An 11,581-nucleotide genomic window follows, 5' to 3' on the forward strand; every position below is an offset into this window, starting at 1 on the left:
GTAGCGATATCAATGTCTTGAGCTAAACTTCTCAGCTTTTGATGCTCAACTTTAACTTGTTGACAATTTGGACACCTACCCATGAACTTTGCTTTATCATTCTTCATGCCATTCCACAAATACACTTCCCTCAAATTATGATACATCTTGGTGGATCTTGATGAATTAAATACCATGAACTATGGGCCTCATCTAGTATCAACCCTCTCAAACCATCAACATTAGCCACATACAACCGGCCTTGATAATGAAGCACACTATCTCCCCCTTGGGAAAAAGCCTCAATGGCTTTTTTAGCAACTGACTTCTTTAATTCAACCAACATTGGGTCATTATCTTGCTTAGCCTTAACATCCTCTCTAAGAGACAATTTTGAACCATTTTGAACAAGGATACCTTCCTAGACGAGCAAATCTATGCACATCTTTAACCAATTCCTTCTTACCTTTCTCAATATGTGCAATAGTATTCATGGATAATCTACTTAGTGCATCGACAACCACATTAGCTTTACCCAGATGGTACAACATATTTATATCATAGTATTTCAATCATTCAAGCCATCTCCTTCCCCGAAGGTTCAAGTCCTTTTGCTTAAACACATTGTAAACTCTTGTGATTGGTGAACACATCCACATGGACACTATAAAGATAGTGTTTCCAAATCTTCTAAGCAAATACAATCGCCGCTAGTTCCAAGTCATGAGTCGGATAATTTCTTTCATGTACCTTAAGTTTACTAGAAGAATAGGCTATCACCTTACCATGTTGTATAAATACACAACCAAGACCAACTCTTGAGGCATTATAATACACAATGAAACAATTGGACCCTTTCGATAAGGTTAAAATAGCAGTGGTAGTAAGACAATCCTTCAATTCTTAGTCAATGAAAAACCTTACAAAAATCTTCTTTAATATCCGGCTAGGTCCAAGAAAATTCTAATATCCGATGGAGACAATAGTCTAAGCCAGCTCTTCACCACTTTCATTTTCCTTGGATCAATCTTAATCCTATCACAGAAAACCACATGACCAAAGAATGTAACCTTTCTTAGCCAAAACTCACACTTATTGATTGACAAATAATTGCTTGTCCCTTAAAGTTTGCAACACAATCATCAGCATGCTCTTCCTCATTCTGAGAGTAAATCAAAATGTCATCAGTAAACAAAATTACATTTATGTCCAAATATTATTTGAAGACCCAATTTATAAAGTTCAGGAATTTCGTGGGAGCATTAGTCAATACAAATGACATAACTAAGAACTCATAATGGCCATACCTTGTTTGAAATGACATCTTGGGAATATCACACTCCCTCACCCTTAGTTGGTGATAACCAGAACGGAGGTCAATCTTATAGAAATAACTTGCCTCTTGTAATTGGCCAAACAAATCATATATCCTCAAAATTGGGTATTTATTCTTGATGGTAACGTTGTTCAATTGCCACCAGTCGATACACATGCGAAGCGAACCATCTTTATTTCTAACAAATAAAATAAGAGCACCCCATGGGGAGATACTTTGTCTAATGACACCTTTGTAGTCTTTCAATTGATCCTTTAACTCTTTTAGTTCCTTTGGAGCCATTCGGTAAAACGGAATAGAAATGGGTTGAGTATCGAAAATAAGGTCTATGCCAATGTCAATTTCCCTTTTGGGAGAAACACCGGGTAGATCATCGAGAAACAAATCTGGAAACTCATTATCAATAGAGACCGACTCTAGAGTAAGGGCTTCAGAATTTGCATCCCTAATCCTCACAAGATAGTAGATGCAACCTTTGAAAATTATTTTTCGAACTTTAAAGCACGAGATAAATTGATCTTTAAATACGGAAGTACTACTCTTCCATTCTAGAACCGGTTCATTTGGAAATCAAAACTTAACCACTTAGGTTCTACAATCATATAGCCAATCCATACCAAAGATAGCATTAAAATTGGTCATATCAAGCTCCACTAGATCACATAAGTCATCTTTATGAAAAATTGAAACTGGATAATTCCTATAGACCTTCTTAGCCACAAATGACTCACCTATGGGAGTATAAATGAAAAAAAGGGTCTAACAATATTTCAGATCTAACATTAAATATCATGGCCACATAAGGAGTAAAAAAAGACAAATTTAAACCTGGTCAAATAAGGCATAAACATCATAGTGAAAGATCCATAACATACTGGTAACAACATCGGGAGTCTCCTCCACCTCTTGCCTACCATAAAGAGCATAAAATCGATTATTGCATTGACCACCCTTTGGTTGAGATTTATCACCTTGTTGAACTTGTCCTCTATGAGCAACTTGGCCTTGAAGATGACCATAATTAAACTTACACTCCTTGGCATGATGACCCAGCTTCCCACACTTCTTGCATGCGGGGTTCACTTTGACAATTGAGGCACCTCCTTGGGCTTAGAGTTGGGAACCCTATTTTGTCAAACCTTGGAGTAGTAGCATTCGAAGAACCTTGACCAGAATACCTTTGGTAAAAATGAGAACGCTCACCACTTTTGGACCTAACCTGAGAGGAATCACCACCCTCAGTCCTTGCCCTTTTAGACTCCCTAGTTTTATCCCTTAGCTTCTCATCCTCTATTTTATCTTCATGGGTCATAAGTCTAGAGATGTCCATTTCTCAAATCAGCATGGCCATCTTACATTCCTTAGAAACCAAATTTGACACACTCAACACAAACTTTCTCATACAAGCTCTTGGGTTGGAAACCATGAATGAAGTATACTTTGATAATTAGGTGAACATGAGGGCATACTCCCTCACACTCATACCTATTTGCGTAAGGTTGATGAACTCTTGTATCTTGGACTCCCTCAACTCCAATGGGAAAAAGCAATCAAGAAACACTCTATTGAATTCTTCCCAAGTCATGGGATCCTCCTCTTTAGGCCTCTCACTCTTCCATTGATCAAACCAAATTCTAGCCATACCTTTCAATTGATAAGTAGTCAACTCCGCCCTCTCAACCAGAATAATACCCATAACTATTATGTGAATAATATCAAAAAACTCTTGTGGATCCTCTTCCACCTTAGAAACCCAAAACTCCAGAAGATTCATCCTCATAAAGTCACAAACTTCTGTTGCCTCCATACCCATACTTGGGTTCACGGGAAAAACCATTTCATCATTGGCTTGTGCCATCATAGTTTGAGAAAGTATTTGAAAGCTTGCTCGAAACTTGGAATTAGTCACTTGGTCATCCAAGGGATCATTCAAAGCTTGTTTCTCCTTCTCAACCACATTCCTTCGAGTGAAGTATCTCCGTAGAGGCATTTTTTGAAAATCGCAAAGAACAAATGTTAGAGGGAGATACTTAGATTATCACTCTACCACATGACATAGATCAAAAAGAAGTGAGATTTTCCTAAGATGCATCATAGACTCCTATCCATATACTTGATGCTGCATGTTAGACTCCCTTTGGACAACTTTTCCTGATGGTGTTGCTGTTGAATATTGTGCCTTATTGCCTTCATTACCTTGATTTTCCAATGGGTTGTACCTCATATAATGACCCACATGACCAGACTTGTAGCAACTACTAGTTCTCTCATGACACTCCTCTAGATGAAGTCTAACATACTTACCATAAAGCAACTTTTTTGAAGAACCTTGAGCTATATTTCCTTGGGACTGAGAACCCTGAGCTTTAAAATTTTAGTTACTCTATGACCTCTGATCATTCCTATTAGTTGGCACTGGTGCACTTGCTGATTATGATTCATAGCCAGAAGATCTCTTTTGAAAGAATGACCAATTGCCATTACCATTCTTCTAATGACTAGGCTCTTGTCCTATCGACTTTTTTCTCTTAGTTTTTTGCTCTTCTCTATCCTTCTTCTTATCCTCCCCAACCTGTTGTGCATAGACCATGAGCTTGGAAATGTCTATGTCTAAAATTAGCAAAGTGGCCTTACATTGTTCCTTCACATGCTTACACAATCCAGAGAAAAACTTTCTCATATTTAATTTCACATTAGGAATAATCTCTAGAGTCATACTTGGATAGATGAATGACTATACTCCTTTACGGTTAATCCCAATTGTTTCAAATTCACAAACTCTTCTACCTTCGCCTCTGTTAGTTCTATGGGGAAGAAGTGGTCCAAGGATGCACTCTCAAATTCATCCTATGCAGCTAGATCAACAACTTTACCACGACGCTCCTTCCACTGATTATACCAGATGTTAGCTACATCTTTGAGCTGATAAGAGATGACTTCAACACCCTTGACCCATTGATCCTCTTCTACCTTAGACTCTGTGAAGACTGGTGGGTTAATGCTCAAGAAATCTCTAATCCTCGTAGTACTTGAAGACTATTGGGAACTAGAGCTGGTGACCTGAGTGCTCTGATGTACTGACTAGGAAGCCATCAACTAAGAGATTATAGTAATAGCATTTTCAAACTCTACCTCAGAGGTGAGGGAAGGTTTTGGAGAAGATATCAGTGGAACCTCCTGAGTTTGAGCCTTAATAACTTGATCAAATAGATGAGCTCCATACCTAGTCTACATCCTAGAAAGAGGAGGCATGGTAGCATGTAGAACCTCAGTGCTGGTGACATTACTTTTACTGATGGTACAATTTGGAGGCATAATCTGAAAATGTGTAAACACTCAAGTTAGAAAAAATATTTCACTAGTTACTCTATAATCTCTGATCATTCCTTTTGTTTGGCACTGGTGCACTTGTCGATATTGGTACATAGACAGAAGACCTCTTATGAAAGAATGATCGGTTTCCATTACCATTCTTTTGGTGACTGGGCCCATGTCCTTCCAACTTTGCCCTCCTTTTTTGTTGCTCCTCTCTATTCTTCTTCTTATCCTTCTCAAACTGTTGGGCATTCACCATGAGACTGTAAATGTCCATGTTTGAAATTAGTAAAGTGGCATTGCACTCTTTCTTCACATGCTTTCCCAATCCAGAGAAAAACATTCTTATCTTTGATCTTACTTCAGGAACTATCTCTGGAGCATACCTGGACAACCGAATGAACTTAAGATTGTACTCCTTCACGATTAACCCCTCTTGCTTCAAATTCACAAACAATTCTACCTTTGCCTCTCTTAGTTTTATGGAAATGTAATATCCCTCAAAATGCTCATAAGTACCTTGGGAGTAGGCCGCTCATTTAATGAATTATCCTTAATCTTTTTGGAAAATCTGAGTTTGGAATATCGATCAGGGGTCAAAACCTACAGGAAAATAGTTTTAGTGGATTTTTTAGGACCCGTAGATCAAAAAATAGATTTCTCAAGGAACTGCTCAAACCAGTAAGGTACACGGCAAGTCCGTGTTGCGGTCCTGGCGATGATTTTTTTACTGAATTTTGTTTTTAGCAAGGATACTTTAGTCTTTTTCCTAATTGTTAGCTAATGAACCTAGATGTTTTTAGGACCTAATTTAACTCTATAAATCAACCTAAACCTCTAATTCTATTCATTCTTCTACAATTCACCTACTCAAATATTTCTCTCTCTACAAAAGACTCTCAAGGACTCCATTGAAGACTTCAAGTAAATTCATTCAAGTTCTCTATCAAAACTCTCAAGTTCTTCCAAATTATTTGGTTTTCTCATTTAAGGTATGTGAGTATTGATTCATGGATTCTTTCATCCATGAAGCCCAATCAATTTCTCAAGGCTTTCTATCAAATTAAAGTATGGTATTTTATAGGTTGTATGATCTCTATTCCTATTGCATGAATTATGATTCAAAGTATGATCATGAGTCTATTTTGATATAAATTCATAGTTATTGCATTGAATTAAAGAGTTTCCCCATGAATTCTTCTATTTTAATCTCTAGGGTTCATGATGTACATTACAAGTATTTTGAATTATACTTCCAACGGATATTATCTATATAAATTATTGATGGGCTAATATTATGCTTATGATCATGCATGTTTTCAAGTCAATTACATGATTTTCAAAGTTAATTGATTATGCAATTGAGTTCTACTCTAATTTCAAAGTGTAAAATTCATGTAAGTTATGAAAAAGGTGACTTAGGACCGTATGTGGTGACCTAAGGCCTAATGATGTAAATTATGCAAATATGATTGTAATGATGAAAGGACAATTCTCACATTACAAGTATGTTATGAAAATGAGTTACTCTATGATTTCAAACATATGATCATGACTATGATATATGTAATTATGATTTCTATGCTATGCATGAATATCATGGGATTTTACTTAGTGGACTGAAGGTGGGAGCCTTACCAAAAGCCTTAGTAACAGCTTCATGTCCCATAAACTACGTGTCACCATATGTTTCATTCATGGCCTAGCTATTGGATCCACATATAGCGTATGTATGACCCTCCTAGCGGGGTAGAGTCTACCTTGGCAAGTAGATTCCCTTTTTTCTTCATTGTATGGGGAGACAACGAGATTTCATGTTATAGCTCGCATGGTCTTATTGTCGGTTATGGATCCTATCCCATATATGTACAATCTCTTATGTATGCTATGATTTTAAATTATGCTTTTTAAATGCTTTGGTCAATATGATTTTCTCATGACTTTACTTACCTTATCTTATCATGTGATTTACTTGACCATTGTATTCCATGATTTATGATGTATGTCACGCCCTCATACTTAGTATATTCCAACATACAAATGCATACTTTTTTCCTATATTGTCTCATAATATAAGGGTTGAGGTTGAAGATCATACTCATCTACGTGGCTAGTTAAGATTTCCTATCCAGCGGTGTTTGTGGTGAGTCCTTATTTATTAGGGACTAATTATTGAGTTAGCTATTATTTTCAAAGACTTTTGCTATGTTTCATATTGAGGGTAATCTAGGGACATATCTTATCCCCCACCCATATTCATAAGTAGAGGCATCTAATTGGATAAATGTTTTAAGTTTATGTTATCATATGATGTTTTTAAATTTCTATTCATAATTTAGCCTCTCTTATGATAATTCCGCTTTTACTTTACCTTATGTATGCTTATGATATGTATAATAGTCTTGGTTGGAGCCCTTCGGGGTTTCTATCACTGTGTTATGACTAGGCCCTAGGTCGGGTCATGATAAATTTGGTATCAGAGCACAAGATTTTTCAAGTATCCTAGAGTGTCCAATATGCCGCGTCAAGTAGAATCTTATTCATGGGTGTGAAGCGTGCCACACTTATGAGTATGAGGCTATGAGGCGTTTTAGGAATTCTCACTTCTTTCATGATCCATGTCGTGCTATAGAGTTTACCGTATGACTTCTTTTCTCTAATGGTCTTTGTTTGCGATTTTCAAAAAGATGGCTCCAAGAAGACCACCATTTCCAAGGAGAGATAATATTAGTGAAGCCCAAGCTCCCCCAGCTCCTCAAAAAAATGGTCCCATACCGGACCAGGTGACTAATGCGGAGTTCCGAACCGCTATTACTATACTGGCCCGAGTGGTGACCAACTAAGGTATTGTGACTCCTCCTAATATTCCTACTCCGGCCTTAAAAGTAAGGAACTTTTTACGAATGAATCCTTTGGAGTTTTATGGCTCAAAAGTTGATGAGGATCCTCAAGAGTTTATTGATGAGGTCTATAAGATAGTGAGTATTATGGGGGTGACTTCGAAAGAAAAAGCAGAGTTGGCGGCTTACCAACTTAAGGGTGTTTCTCAAACATGGTACACTCAATGGAAGTTGGAGAGGGTGGATGAAGGTCCTATTGAATGGGAAGCTTTCAAACTTGATTTCCTAGATCACTTTTTCCCTCTTGAGTTAAGGGAGGCTAAAGTGTTGGAATTCATAAATCTTCAACAAGGCAATATGGGGATGAGGGGATATTCCCTCAAGTTTACTAAGCTATCCAAGTATGTTCCTTCATTGGTTACCGATCCACATGCCTGAATGAGTAAATTCATATCGGGGGTATCTGACTTGGTTGCTAAGGAATGTTGCACCACTATGCTTGTTAAGGAGATGGAAATATCTCATCTCATGACTTTTGCCAAACAAATTGAAGGAGAAGCTCAAGAAAATGAGGATGAGGGACTCTAAGAGGGCCTAGTATAAAGGTGGGTTCTCCAATGCTAAGACCGTTGGTAGTAGTAGATGCTCTCAACAAGGCCAAAGATCGGGGAAGAAGTTTTCTAAGGATAGGGTACCATACCCTAAAGCTCAAGGAGAAGGAGGTGTAAATGCTAGTAACCTTTTTTTTCCTAAGTGTGGAAAGAATCACGGAGAAAAGTGCTTGTTATGGACGTGGAAAGATGGGCCATAAGCGATTTGAGTGCCCTCTTACTACCAACAAGGGTGGATAAGGTCGTCCTCTAGGAGGCCAAGTGCAACAAGGTGCCCCAGCTCAACCTAAGGTTGGCCAACGCAATAATCAATTTTATGTTCTTCATGCTAGGCAAAAGGTTGATGAGGCTCTCGATGTGGTCACGGGTATGTTATGAGTTTTTAACTTTGATGTTTATGCATTATTTGATCTGGGTGCCAACTTGTATTTTGTTACTCCTTACATTACTATGAGATTTGATATGTGCCCCAAAGTATTAATAGAACCTTTTTCAGTTTATACTCCCGTTGGTGATTCGGTATTAGCCAAGAGAGCTTATAAAAATTATCCCATATGGGTCTTACACAGAGTTATTCCATGTGACCTTGTTGAACTTGATATGACTGATTTTGACATCATTCTTGGTATGGATTGGTTACATGTCGCTTATGCATCTATATGTTATAGGACTCGTGTGGTTAATTTTCACTTTCCTAATAAGCCTATTCTTTAATGGAAGGGTAATGATTCAGTGGTTAAGGGTCGATTCATCTCATGTATTAAGGCTCAGAAAATAATTTCCAAAGGGTGCATTTATTATATTGTGCGAGTTAGGGACATCGATTCCAAAACTTCTACTCTTGAGGCGGTCCCTATAGTTAATGAGTTCTTCGATGTGTTTCCCAATGATTTGCCCGGTATTCCTCCCAAAAAGGAAATTGACTTTGGCATAGATCTCTTTCCTGATACCCAACCTATTTTTATTCCTCCTTACCATATGGATCTGGCAGAACTTAAGGAGTTGAAAGAACAATTGAAGGATTTGTTGGATAAGGGTTTATAAGACCGAGTATTTCACCATGGGGTGCTCCCGTGTTATTTGTTAGGAAGAAGGATGGATCACTCCGAATGTGTATAGACTACCGGCAATTGAATAAAATTACCATAAAGAACAAATATCCAATTTCAAGGATAGATGACTTGTTTGATCAATTACAAGGAGCAAACTACTTTTCTAAGATTGACCTCCATTCCGGTTATTATCAATTGAGGGTAAGGGAGTGTCATATTCCTAAAATGGATTTTCGAATAAGGTATGGTCATTTTGAATTTGTAGTAATGTAGTTCGGTTTGACTAATTTTCCCGCTATATTCATGGATTTGATGAATCGTATTTTCAAGCCATATTTGGATATTTTTTTAGTGGTGTTCATTGATAATATCTTGATTTATTCTCGAAATGAGGAAGATCATATGGGTCACTTGAGGATTGTGTTGCAAACATTAAGAGAAAAACAATTATTCGCTAAATTTAGTAAGTGTGAATTTTGGCTGAGGGAAGTTGCATTTCTTGGCCATGTGGTGTATGGTGATGGGATTAAAGTAGATCCAAAGAAAATGGAAGCGGTTAAGAATTGGCCTAGACCATTATCTCCTTTGGACATTGGAAGTTTTTTGGGCTTAGCAGTATACTATAGAAGGTTTGTTGAAGGGTTCTCATCTATTGCTTCACCTTTAACTAAGTTGACACAAAAAAGGCAAAATTCCAATGGATGGAAGAATATGAGAAAAGTTTTCAAATATTAAAGGATCATCTTACGTTGGCTTCTATTTTGACATTGCCCGAAGGTTCGGATGAGTTTTTTGTTTATTGTGATGTTTTGCGTGTTGGTTTAGGTTGTGTCTTGATGCAACATAGTAAGGTTATAGCCTATGCCTCTAGACAACTTAAAGTGAATGAAAGGAACTATCCAACCATGATATTGAACTTGTAATGGTTGTGTTTGCGTTGAAAATTTGGCACCATTATCTTTATGGGATGCATGTTGATGTGTTTACCGACCATAAAAGCTTGCAATATGTGTTTAGTCAAAGATACTTTAACCTTAGTCAAAGGAGATGGCTTGAACTCCTAATATACTATGACATGAGCGTATTGTACCATTCAAGTCAATTACATGATTTTTAAAGTCAATTGATGATGCAATTGAGTTCTACTCTAAGTTCAAGGTATGAATTTTATGCAAGTTATGAAAAAGGTGACTTAGGGCCCTATGTGGTGACCTAAGGCCTAATGATATGAATTATGCAAATATGATTGTAATGATAAAAGGACAATTCTCACATTACAAGTATGTTATGAAAATGAGCTACTCTATGATTTCAAACCTATGATTATGACTATGATATATGTAAATATAATTTCTATGCTATGCATGTATTCCATGGGATTTGACTTAGAACCGAGTGGACTTGAGGTGGGAGCCCTACCAAAAGCCTTAGTAGCAGCCTCACGTCCCATAAACTACGTGCCACCGTAGGTTGCCTTCATGGCCTAGCTATTGGATCCACATATAGCGTATGTATGACTCGCCTAGCAGGGTAGAGTCTGTATTGGGAAGTAGATTCTCCTTTTTCTTCATTGTATGGGGAGACAATGGGATAACATGTTATAGCTCACATGGTCTTATTGTCGGTTATGGCTCCTATCCCACATATGTATGATCTCTTATGTATGCTATGATTTTAAATTATGCTTTTTAAATGCTTTGGTCAATATGATTTTCTCATGACTTTACTTATCTCATCTTATCATGTGATTTACTTGACCATTGCATTTCATGATTTATGTTGCATGTCACACCCTCATACTTAGTACATTCCAACGTACTAATGCGTACTTTTGCCTACATTGTCTCATAATGTAGGGGTTGAGGTTGAAGATCATACTCATCTACATGGCTAGTTAAGCTTTCCTATCCAGCGGTGTTTGTCATGAGTCCTTATTTATTAGAGACTAGTTATCAAGTTAGCTATTGTTTTTAAAGACTTTTGCTATATTTCATATTGAGGGTGAGCTAGGGACATGTCTTAGCCCCCGCCTATATTCATGAGTAGAGGCATCTAGTTGGACAAATATTTCGAGTTTATGTTGTCATGTGACGTTCTTAAATATTTATTCATAGTTTAGACTCTGTTATGATATTTCCGTTTTTGTTTTACCTTATGTATGCTTATGATATGTACAAGAGGCCTGGTTGGAGCCCTTCAGGGTTTCAATCGCCATGTTACGACTAGGCTCTAGGTCAGTCGTGACAGGGAAGAAGTGATCCAAGAATTCATTCTCCAACTCATATCATACATTTGTCTCAATATCTTCACCACGACTATCCTCACACTGATTGTACCAAATTTTAGCTATATCTTTGAGCTAATAAGAGACGAGTTCAACTCCATCGACCTCGGTAGCATGCATGTCCTTGAGAATTTTCCATATCTCATCAATGAAATTATGAGGAT

Source organism: Solanum dulcamara, chromosome 4 (assembly GCF_947179165.1).
Source record: "Solanum dulcamara chromosome 4, daSolDulc1.2, whole genome shotgun sequence".
In the NCBI taxonomy this organism is placed as follows: Eukaryota; Viridiplantae; Streptophyta; class Magnoliopsida; order Solanales; family Solanaceae; genus Solanum; species Solanum dulcamara.